We start from the raw sequence: 12543 nt of genomic DNA on the forward strand, positions 1-12543 counted from the left end.
TTTTTTCTTTACTTGCCGATTCCATTATATATTATCTACAAAAAAAATTAAATAAATTAATGCAATTAAAAAATATAAAGAAGAAAAATATTTACATAGAAATCGCATTATGCAGTAAAGCTGCTAAAACCACTACGAAACACACAACACTGTCAGCACGAACAGCGCAACAAGTTCGGCCGGCCGACACGCAACACGTTCGTGCGGCGAATTCGAAAGGTGGAAATGTGGGAAAATTGTTGGAGCTCAACGACACCGGTGGCACATTAGTAACTGCCAACGAAAGTCAGTAATGCAATCACAGTCGCCGGAAAACCGCCGAAGGTGATGGAGTGCGAAGCGGACAAAAGTTAGAAGTGACGTTGAAGCGCAAGCAAAACAAAACTTGAGTGACGGTGTGCAGAAAAAGCGGTTTTACACTGGAATTTAGTGCGTACCCAAAAGCAAGCAGGGGATTCATGCTTGCAATAACCACACATATACATACATACATACGCGTGTAGTGTGATAGTGCGAAATACAGAAAAGTTAAAATAAAAAAAAAATAAAAAGTGGGAAAATAGTAACAAAAATACACAAAGTGCTTGCACGCGTGTGTTTGTGTGTAAGTAAATGCCGCTGACGAAAAAGGAAGCGGAAAAGAAAGCGGACGCCACAAAGCAGCGCTTTCGCCAACTGTAAGAAAGAAAGGAAAAAAAGAAATATATTTAAAAATACATGCAAACGAGTGTGCGATTTTTTTTGTGTGCAAAAAACCAGGGGAACAGGATGATTTCGAGGTAAAAATTGTGCGAAATAAAGTAAGTGTGCAGCTTAGGTGTGTAAGTGTGTGTGTGCGAAAGTGATAAAAGTGGAAAATATTCAAAATATAAATATTACATGTGAGTTTGTGTGCAATGAAAAAATTGTTTGTTTGTTTTGTTGTTGTGCAAACAGTACGGCGAAAGGATGCAGCGCTGATTTTGTTTACGATTTTGTTGTCGGCAAGTGTTTGGCGGTTCAGAAATGTGCGATGATTTTGAGTTTTTCATGAGTTTATTGAGGAGCTAAAATCTTATTTTTATGATGGCGAAATATTGAAAAAATTATTAAAAAAATGTAAAAAAAATTAAAAGCAAAAATAAAATTTGAATGAATTAAAAAAAAAAAAAATAAATAAAAATAATATAAAAAAATGAAATTAAAATTATAACGGTAAACAAAAAAATGCAAAAAAAATCATAATTTTATTTTTACAAAAAAACCGTTATCTATAACGCTCGTACAACTAGTTAAAATAAATATATATACAAAGCGGAAAAGGCAATTATCGTCATTGGCGTTTAAAAATTCAAATTAAAAATTGTGAGAGCACAACACTTATATTTAATTGTTGTATGCTTTTGCTATATACCATATGATGTATATTATCTATATGTATGTATGCGTATGTATGTTTGTCCCGCAGCATTTAGCCCATATACTAGCCCATTGTCTTTCGCCATTGTCAGCATCAATTTATTTTTTGCTATTGTTGTTGTTTGTGCTTTTTTGTTTGCTTACTGCTAACGCTGTTGCTGGCACGCAAGGTGAAAGTTAAAATGCAATAAAATTAACGACGCCGCAAAAGCACAACAAATTCTCAACTGTGCTGTGCTGTACCAACAATGCCAGTGATTCTTAATGATTTTTTACGTGGCTGTTGTGAAAAAAAGTTACACACGCTGGCCTCCAGCTGCCACAAGCAGCAGCATGCCTCCAGCGTTAGAGTGCTTAAGGCAACGTATCACGGCTTACATATAAATTTTTTAACCAAGCTTGGCGTAAAGCTAAAATTAGAAACAAATTCTACGCTTCATCGCTGTCATGGGCTGTCGCGCAGCTTCAGAACTGCTTCAAAATCGCGCGTTAGACGCAATACCCTTCAGTTCGATATTTTAGAAACTTCTTTCTGTGTGCTCAAGCAAAAGCGTTAGAATTATGAGCATCTACATACCAGTTTACATACACACACACACACACATACTCATATAGCGCTGTATGTAAATTGTCGCCGCACAATGAGGCCAAGCTGTGCAATCCACCAGCAAACTTCAAATACTCGAATCAAGCAGCTAACTCGTTTAAGCCAACTCAGTCGCAGTCGCAGCCTCAGCCCCAGCCCCAGCTCCGGTCCTGTCTTTGAAAACCAGTTTCGCGTTGTTTGTGTGTCTCGGCCCAAACCTATTGACTGCTTCCATTTGTCTCATGTACACATACATACCCATACGTACATACAAGTACATATCTGCTTGATCTTTTTCTATCTTATTCCCGATTTTTCTTCCAACTTCATTTCATGTCTTCTTAACTTTCTTACTTTCGTATTTGTCCGCTGTCACTGACGTGTGCGATGGCGCTGATAACCAGCGAATCGGCGATTTGCTTTTTTGTTTCAACTCATTTGTGGTAGCGCCAAGATTTGGTGCGGCGTAGGTGCCTAGCGCTTTTGCGTGAGTTAGTCAAGTGATTAGCAACTGGTTTTTGTGCTAAAAACACACATGAAAACAACAAAACGCATAAAAATTGTGATAAATTTGCAGAAGTGTAAATTTTATCTGTGTCATCGCTTTATTCGAAGTTCTTTCGTTGTTTTGCATGTGATTAGAATATGAGTAAGAGCTGTTTTCAGTATTGAAATATTTTTGTTTTTGTTTTTTATTTTTCAAATGTGCTAATCTTATATCTTCAGCGAGATGAGATATTGTGCAGAACTGGTTACTAAAAGCCGGTTGTGCTGTTTTCTCGACGAATTTATATTTTCTAACGTAAAAGCTTTATTCATTTGTGGTTTTTGTGAGAAATTTTGTTTTAAGTATACAAAATAATTGTTCTTTATAAAACATTACTAATTTTTAGGAATTCATGCTTTTTAGAATGAGTTCTAGTTAGAAGCTTTAGAGAAATTAAAACATTTCAACATAACCTCTAAGTAGAGTCATAGAGCAAGATTATATTAATCGCTGGTCATATGTATGTAATGACATAGGCAAAAGCTTTCTCCACAACTTGCTCTAGAATATAGAAGCAAAATTGTTGCATTTCTTTCATAAATCGAAAAATAACAGGTTACAAAACCAAAGCGTTTCAATAACTGTTATGTTATAGGTTAGAATACCGTTAAATATTAGTAAAAATGTGTGGCTTTAACATTTTTCGTGAAGTCAGCAAAAAATCTGTAAAAATGTTGGGTTTCTGAAGGCAATCAAGGTTAATAAATATCTTTAAAACTGCTGAGAGCAGACACTAGAAGAATGAGTGATTCATAACATACAATCGTGATAACCTTATATGCTGAAAGTTGAAATTCCATTCCATAACTATTTTATTTCGAAAACTGTGCAATAAGTATTCGCAATGTGCTTGTACTGTATCTTGATAAGTGAATTTGAGAGACAAGAACTCTCGATTCTTAACCTCAAGTCTTCTATTTGATAAGAGTTTGCGATATTGAGTGATTTTTGTTTCGAAGACAGCAAGACAGTAATTATTTCGTGTGTTTTCTTTAAACTTTGAACGTTTATTTGAGTAAAACTTGTACACCAGTATTATTCAAAGTATTACACATCTGAAGCTATAATATTTCCCAACTTTTGGGTAATTTATGGATTCTATCCCATATAAACTGCGACGGCTAGATGGCCAAGAATGAATCAAACCAATTTTTTGTAACCTTTTCTGTTGTGACCCGTATTCCAGTGAGAACGTTATGCTTCGTCCGGAACAAATGTTAATCATAAGGGACTAGGTCTGATCTACAAGCGGGTGAGGCAAAACTTCTCAGTCGCTGAGACTGTGAGTTGTCATAATTGGAAAATTACTGCCTCTTGTGCATTCACAAATTCAGTGGGTTTTTGAGGAATTGCTTACCTCAGTTTGATAAGTTGTTGTCAGTAGAGTTCCAATGAATGGCTTCACTCGGTTTTAGATACTCATAATACAGTGTGCGCTTCTGATTCAACCAAGTAAACAGCTTTTTCTTGGTATCATAGATACTCGGATCTGATTTGACTGATTGACCAGGTTTCACATGTGACTTTTTGCGATTAGGATAGTCGTGATAGATCATCGCCCGTCACAATCTGATGCAGAACAATACAGCAGTAAAATGATCTCTCGGCGTCTCTTGGCTTCAATTCATATTGCAAGCAATTTCCTTGTATTTGAACGTATCCCGCTGCCTTGAAACCATTTGAAATTACTGCTTGGGTGAGTCCTAAAGATTCATCGAGCTTGGGATGCGATTTTTGCTTGTTTATTAAGTTAAATATAAAAGAGTAACGCAAAATATATTTTCAACTGAATTTTTCAAATCAATATTGTGGTATGAAAATTCAGACAGATATACATTTTCCTCCATTCCACTTACTTTCAGTGTAATTCTCAACTAGCTTATGAAAATACCAAAACTATTCTTGGTGCCGGGGAAGCTTCAGTTTTTTGTGTTTTTGCAAGGTTTTTGGAATATAAGCTTCCTAGTTTCATGTTTGCTTAAATATATACATATATATATATAAGTATATGTTCAAAAGCGTACAATTGAAGAAAATTTTCAGAATACATAATCTAGAATTAGAAGCTTACGGCAAATGCCTGACGCATATAATGCTAGACTCGTTTGAAGAAAAACCGAATCTCCGTGCAAAAGTCGCAAAAAATATGCTTGACAATGTGACTGAGGGCCATGCATTCATTAAACACATCATAATTGTTGATATAAGGTCGAAACTATCCCACAACTAATGACATGCTAAAAATGAACCGAAACCGAGAAAACTAAAATTAACTAGCCTCTGGGAAATTGCATTAAGACTTGGCTTGCTGCCATTGGCTCTGCAGGTGTTTATTTTGTAGGCGATAATATGTTCTAGTATACATGAAACTGTAGTTTAGTTTTCAGTCCGGGTCAAATTTGATCATATGATATTTTGATATATAATTTTTTTTTTTAATTTTTGGTAATATAAAGTAATCGATTTTTAAATGTCATTTTAAATTCATATTCATTTCATACATTATTCAAGTTCTGTGCACTTTAAAATTGCAATTACTTAGCAGACTCGCTCCTTAGCCCAAAAGTTGAACTTAACAATGGCAATAAAGTGAGAAAATCACTACAACTCAACACTACGCTTTCGAGCTAGTTCGAAGCGGACAACCGACCGACTACGGAGCGCATTAAAAACTTCTACGATTTCGCCAACAACAACTCCATTATTAGTGAATAGTTTCATCCTCATAAACTTCGCCAAGCATTTCACGATTGCTTGCGATATTTTTTATGCATTATTGTGCAAATGATGTCGCCAACATAACTACTACCATAGCTACAAGCACAGAGATACAAGCAGACATACGGGTGTAGGTACATAAATTATGTCAGCACTGGTTGGCATTCAAATGAGCGATTCTAACTGCTGCTGCTGTTGCCACTTTTTCCACTGCAACATTTCACTATTTACGCCGCTGCCATCTTGTTTACTTATAAATAACTATTTGCAGCGTTGTTGCTGTTGTTATTATGATTGTTGTTGCTGTTGCCGTTCACAGCCTTGTTGCATGGCAGCGCCGCATCATTCAGAACTTGAAGTGCGCACGTCTCAGACATTTTGCTAAACATGTTTTATAGCGCTTTTAAGTATTCTCGCAATTTACACCCTACCCCCCCCTCTCCACCGGCTGTTTTTGCTTAGCGCATCTTCACAGCATCTCAAGTTGCGTGCGAAAATCTGGTCGAAATCCGCTCGCTACGCGCGTTTTACATATTGCCTGACGCTTCCACGAGCGAAATTATGGCACGTTCGTTGCAAGCAAAAACCATAGCTTCAGCGTGTCAACAACTACAAAAGCAACAACAGCTAGTGCATATTTTAAGTACGCAACAAATAATTAAAGCTGTGGAAATCGGAAAACTGTTTTTAGTTGGATGTGTTGAATGTGCGAGCCCCGTTCGCACCAACGTCTGCCACTCAGTCGCTTCCGTTTCGCTTTTTTAGTTTGTGTTTTTGTGATTTTCTTTCTTCGAAAGTCATTTTCTTCCGCTTATCAAAAGTTTTAAATCTGTTGTTAGCCAACGCGCTCGCTTCGTAAGTCCGTCAATCACTCAGTTCTTTAGTCAGTCAACTGATTTTATGACTTCCTCTTTACTTAATTTTTTTTGTTGCTATCGCTTTGCGCTGAAAATGTGATAAGCAGTTTTTGAGGGAAGTGAGTGCAGTTAATGAATGTTTAGAGTTTCGGGCGAAGAAGACAAGAATTATAGGTACGTGCAGTTTATGCTAGAGAAATATCTACGTTTTTAGATGGTGCAAAATTGTCTATTTCATTATGCATTTAACATACCTTCTCCTTCTTTACTGGAGTCGATAACGTTACTCGCTTAGCAGAGTTAACAACAGAACGTCATTTGTTTCTTGTTTTCCCAATTTAGCGCCAATTCGAGATACCAAGTGCAGCCAGATCCCTCTCCACCTGATCTCTCTAACCGAGTGGAAGTCGCTCTCTTCCTCTGTTTTCACAGGCGGGTAATAAATTGAAAACCTTCAAAGCTGGAATGTTCTGTTCCATTCGGACAACATGATTTGTCTCTGTTCCCTGATTCAATGAATTATGTCAATGCCGTCGACATCTCATACAGCTCATCATATGCCTTTGCACCATATAACGGGTGATTTTTTTGAGGTTAGGATTTTCATGCATTAGTATTTGACAGATCACGTGGGATTTCAGACATGGTGTCAAAGAGAAAGATGCTCAGTATGCTTTGACATTTCATCATGAATAGACTTACTAACGAGCAACGCTTGCAAATCATTGAATTTTATTACCAAAATCAGTGTTCGGTTCGAAAATTTTTTATCGACAAATTTTGTTCAGCGATGAGGCTCATTTCTGGTTGAATGGCTACGTAAATAAGCAAAATTGCCGCATTTGGGGTGAAGAGCAACCAGAAGCCGTTCAAGAACTGCCCATGCATCCCGAAAAATGCACTGTTTGGTGTGGTTTGTACGCTGGTGGAATCATTGGACCGTATTTTTTCAAAGATGCTGTTGGACGCAACGTTACGGTGAATGGCGATCGCTATCGTTCGATGCTAACAAACTTTTTGTTGCCAAAAATGGAAGAACTGAACTTGGTTGACATGTGGTTTCAACAAGATGGCGCTACATGCCACACAGCTCGCGATTCTATGGCCATTTTGAGGGAAAACTTCGGACAACAATTCATCTCAAGAAATGGACCCGTAAGTTGGCCACCAAGATCATGCGATTTAACGCCTTTAGACTATTTTTTGTGGGGCTACGTCAAGTCTAAAGTCTACAGAAATAAGCCAGCAACTATTCCAGCTTTGGAAGACAACATTTCCGAAGAAACTCGGGCTATTCCGGCCGAAATGCTCGAAAAAGTTGCCCAAAATTGGACTTTCCGAATGGACCACCTAAGACGCAGCCGCGGTCAACATTTAAATGAAATTATCTTCAAAAAGTAAATGTCATGAACCAATCTAACGTTTCAAATAAAGAACCGATGAGATTTTGCAAATTTTATGCGTTTTTTTTTTTTAAAAAGTTATCAAGCTCTTAAAAAATCACCCTTTAGTAGAACGGGAATAATGGGTGTCTTACAGAATTTTAGCCGGGCCTAAAGCCGCACTGATAAGGCCCAATGAGTTTGTTGACGGTGGGCTTTAATTAAATTAAATTCCAATCGTCGGACATGCTTTCGTGATAGCTGATACACACCCCTTATCACTTTTTCGCCGCCGTATTTGAAAACCTCGGCCGGCAATCCATCTGCCCCCCGCTTTTTTGTTCTCAAGTCTGGTAATTGCTATTCGAACTTCTTCATGGTTGGGTAATGGAACATCTGCTCCATCGTCATCAATGGTAATCGGGTTCGTCATCTTCTGATGTTATACTTTCACTGCCATTCAGCAGGCTGAAGAAGTGTACCCTCCATTAGTTCTATATGCTCTGGGCATCTGTTACTAGATGGCCTCTGGGGGTTTGTGTTTAGTCCAAAAAAAATTATGCATAATGTTTTATTCACTACAATGTATTTCCGAAACTCTCTGTTCGGATTTGGTTTCAGAGACTGAAAATGTTTGAAGGCCTCAAGATTCTCTCAAAATTTCTTGTTTCAAAGTACGTTTGGAAACTACCAGAGTAACATGTAATGCTACGTCTGTTAGCCGGTTCTAAGAACTGTATATTAATATATCTCCGTAAATCATTACTGCTTTGGAAGCTAAAGTAACAAAGTCTGCTTACTCGAGACGATCTTTGACTGATACTAAATTAATGAATTTGGATCATTCCACTAAATACACAATGGTGAAACCATATCAGCGTAAAGAACGAATGCATTGACGGTCAGCAGCAGTTGATACTTGACTGTAAAATCAATTTGTGAAAAAAACCGTAAAAGACAAGCTAAAAGAATACAAGCGCCGGCTAAGAAGAATGAGGGCCATGGCAAACAAAAAAGTCGCCAACGCTGCAAAAACGACAATACCAAGGCAAAAATATTTATTTATATATTAACTAAATATGAATAGAAATGTCATACAAACATATGTACGATTGTATGTAAAAATAGAATATTCAAACAAGAGACAGAAACAACTGTCGATGTAGTTGTGGAATGGCGTAGAATGCGCTTGAACAGAAAAATGTTGCTGACTAGAATTTAAATGCCAAGTCAGGCACAACGAATTTGGTCGGCGGCGGTGGCGTTCGCGCGAGACTCACGTTGCCTATATGTAGCTGGGGAACGCGGTGGGGTAGGGCGCACAGCCAATTGACGTTGCCAACCTTAAGTAAACAGGTAAATCATTTATGGTATACGCTGAGCGCAGGCGCAAACGCTGATTCAAGAGTGCGTCGGCTACTTGTTGCTGGCAGCGCAACAGCTGAAATCAGCGTCAGTTACCGACTATTGCCGGTTTGCCGGCCGCGCACAGCACAATCAGGAGAAAAATTAATGTTAATTGAGTGCAAAGTGAGAGTGGTTGTTTTAGGAGAGCGAAAAGAGCATGAGAGCATTAAATATATTTCAATTGATTAAGGAGAGGGGAGGAAATGTTGAAGAGCAGAAACGTATTTGAGTTTCAATTGAGATCTAAAAACACGAATGTTTTGGGTCTTTCGCCTTCAAGAAGAATCAAGAAGTTTTAAGGGCTTTTATACATGCTTATACTCGTATCATTGGCGTGATAAATATTGCTCGATTTTCATTTGTTTCTCCTACTAAGTTTTTTTTTGTAGTATTTGCGAGTTATAATAAAAATTAGAGTCACAAAAAAGCATAGTAAAGAGGTCCGTTGGTACATGGAAACTTTCCAAACAGAAGAAGAACGGAATTTTCCTAAATTTTAAGGATTTGAAGTATTAATTTTTTATGTTTTGAGTTAAAAACATAACCTCAAATATTGTGTGCTATTGGACTAATTTCTTAACCAGGTGATCATTGCTTTAACTATTCAAAATATCAGCCGAAATTTTTTGATTGTGTCAACTAAAAAATAATTTATATATAATTGTGTTGTTTTCATTGAGTAGAAGTGAGATTTTTTTTTCGGTCAAAGCTTTGGTTCTAGAGAGTTTTGTTCTTGACTTTGCTGACCTTTCTTGATATCTTATCATAATAATCGGTCCATGATCACAACGACTTCCTGGTATTGAAGATTTTGTCAATGAATTAGATGCTGTATCGGCATTATTAATGATCACATTCGTTCCCAGGATAGTCGTGTCTACGTAACCGGAACGGATCCGGATTTTTATCTGGGTAAGGACTGTTATCTAGGCAGAATTCTGACAACAACAACCATAGCCCGACATTAAACTAATTTTTGATATGGTTTATTTGCCTCTCTTTCGAAGACTGCTTGATATTTATAAAGCTATGTTGGATTTTTCATAATTTGTATCTTTTGAGTGAAGTTTTTTCCGAAAGTACATAGATAGTTCCTTAGATCGTTCTCAACTGTAAAAACCGAGTTCTTAAAAGAAACTGACTTTCAAACTACAAACATTTCGATGCTTCAGGCCACTTCTAGGATTTTTGGCAATTACAAAGAAGCCACACACACGGTTGTCCTGAAGCGATTCTCCGTTACTTTTGGTGCGAGAATCTGCCCTGCGACCTAACCTAATCTAGCTTTCAGGCAAATTCTCAGTGGCTCTCGAACCAAAAATGGTGTTTGAAGTCTTACAAAATATCAATCGAATACTAATTAAAATATAATTTCTTTTCCTCTTTGAGATTATTTAAAATGCTTTCAGACGCTCAAAGATGTTTTTAGAATTCTTCAATTAATTACCAGAAATCTCACATTGTGAATTTTTTCAAACGTCATCTTTCACCTTAGTAGCTACTTTTTGTCGAACCGCTGAGATGGGAGCACTATAGCATATAGCTGTCATACAAAGTGATCGTAGAAAATCAAGTTCCTATAGGAAGTGAAGGATATATTACCTTTAGTGCAACCGACATTAATGTATTTTCTTATTTTAACAACAGTTCTTTCTATAACTTTTGCTCAATAATTTTCACTCAATATTTCTGGCTCAATTTAGACTCAGTAATTCACCATATTAATTCATCAGCTGGAGGCTGTTATATTTCTAAATAATTTTCGCGCTCTTTTGCCATTTTTTAAGCAGCAAATATTCACTTACTTACAACAACAAGAAAATTGCAACATTTTGCAACGCCAACCAACCTTTCTTTCTACTTAAAAATAACAAAAAACCTTTCAAAACAACAAACCGCCTTAAAACCGACAAAAATATCCATGCTGCGGCCGCCACTTTGAGTGAAAAGTTGTTGCATGAGCATAAATTAGCGCAAGCCGCTAAGTATGTATATTTATACACCAGCTCAGCGCTGCCATAAACGAAAGACTTCAATGTAACGGCGACGTTAACGTCCACTGTAACGCTGGCAGCGCTGTTAGCGTCATGAATCTCAGCGGCTGTGCGCATTTGAGTGAGTGTGTGTGCTGTGTAAAAGGCATTGCGGGCAGTTTTAGCCAACTAAGCAACCAAGAAAGCAACGCACACATGCGCTGTACACACATAAACACATGCATGCATAGTATATTTAAACGCACACACACATACACGCACATGAAAGCGCGCTTACTTTTGTAGCCGCTGAAATCAAGCAAATGGTGGGTTGCCAGCTCAACACTGAGCCGAGGCGACTTTAGTTGGTGAGCAGACTTGTCGGTGTAGACAGTGTTCGGTCCACGGCAACAACAAAAAAAATTGAAAAAACAACAACAAAGCGAGACAGTGTTTAAAAGACGTGTGTGTGCCTTTGTGCGCTGCATTTCTCTTATTAAATTCTTTTTGTGCGTACGTTTTGTCGTTTATTCTTTGAAATTTTTAATTTTTTGAATAATTTAATAATAATTTCTTATAAAACCAGTGCAGAAATACCGTTTTTGTTTGCTACAAAAAGCAGCGGAGAAAAAATTGCCACCAAGTGTTGCAAGTGCATCAGTGCTTTACTAAAGAGGTGAAAATTTTTATTTTTTTAATTATTTATTACTCGCAGTGTAACAATTTGGTGCTAAATACATACATACATGCGCGCAAAGTGTTTTGCTTTAAATTCGATTATTTTTTCGAATATTTTTCATCCTTTGCGCCGCAGCAGCAACAAGTGTTGTGTGTGTTTGCCAGGCCTTGCCGCCTGTTAAGTGCAGGCTACACAGGTGTTTAGGCGCAGCGCTGCATTTAGCTACCTGCCAAAACATATTACACACACACATACATGCATACATGCGCAGGACAGACAAATTTACTTGTCTGCGTTGAAATAAATATTCACTTGTGTTTGCCTTTTCCTGAAACCTGTTGACCTGCTTTGGTGTTTTTTGTTTGTTTTTGGCTGTGCATTGATTTAATCGGTTTATATGCATGTGTTTGTGCGATTAAGTGTTACTGCTTTTACCCTTTTCGCCCGTTCACCATTGCACATTTCTAATCCGCAATAACTCGCCGACAAATCCGTCACTTCGCATCATCTAAGCTTTTGTGCAAGCGCTGAGCGTCCGCATCTGAAGCGTTTCGAGTTCGAGTGCTGGCAATCAGGCGGAAAGCGCTAGTGTGTTCGGCGAGACGACTTGACTAACAGAAGACTGGCTGATTAGTCGGTAAGTCAGCTAGTTAAGCGGCTTAGCTGCGTTAACTGAAATTGTGGCAGATTTATGGATATAAGGATTTTGGACAACAACAAATGCATGGTTTCTTACTTACATATGTATATATGTATATCTAAAAAGGTGAGTAAAATTACTAAATTGGAATATAAATTGGAAAATAAAATAAAAAAATAACATTTTTTTTGTAATAGTGCTTAATTATTGTGGTGTTAAAATATATGTTACTTTCTATTTTGTATATTGTATTTCTATATAAAATTTTTCGGTTATTGTGATTGCCAGATTTTTTGTGGTGTTTGCAGGTAAATAATTATTCTATAGAGTTGAATGTGGACAAAATATATAACTTG

General features: G+C 37.3%; 1 protein-coding gene across 6 annotated transcripts in view; it reads left to right on the forward strand.

Annotated features, from left to right (window-relative positions):
• Positions 1–278: 278 nt before the first annotated feature.
• The window catches only part of LOC105224376 (low-density lipoprotein receptor-related protein 2), a 442984-nt gene continuing 430719 nt past the window's right edge, over positions 279–12543 (forward strand). For 2 of the 6 annotated variants that reach the window (XM_049454763.1, XM_049454768.1), the window contains exon 1: positions 279–800. The gene's annotated coding sequence lies outside the window, so the exon portion shown is untranslated. Of the gene's footprint in view, positions 818–11145; positions 11545–12543 lie in introns of those variants that run through there. The other 4 variants (XM_049454764.1, XM_049454767.1, XM_049454765.1 and 1 more) reach the window with 3 other exon arrangements.

The sequence above is a fragment of the Bactrocera dorsalis genome, chromosome 4 (assembly GCF_023373825.1).
Source record: "Bactrocera dorsalis isolate Fly_Bdor chromosome 4, ASM2337382v1, whole genome shotgun sequence".
NCBI lineage: Eukaryota > Metazoa > Arthropoda > Insecta > Diptera > Tephritidae > Bactrocera > Bactrocera dorsalis.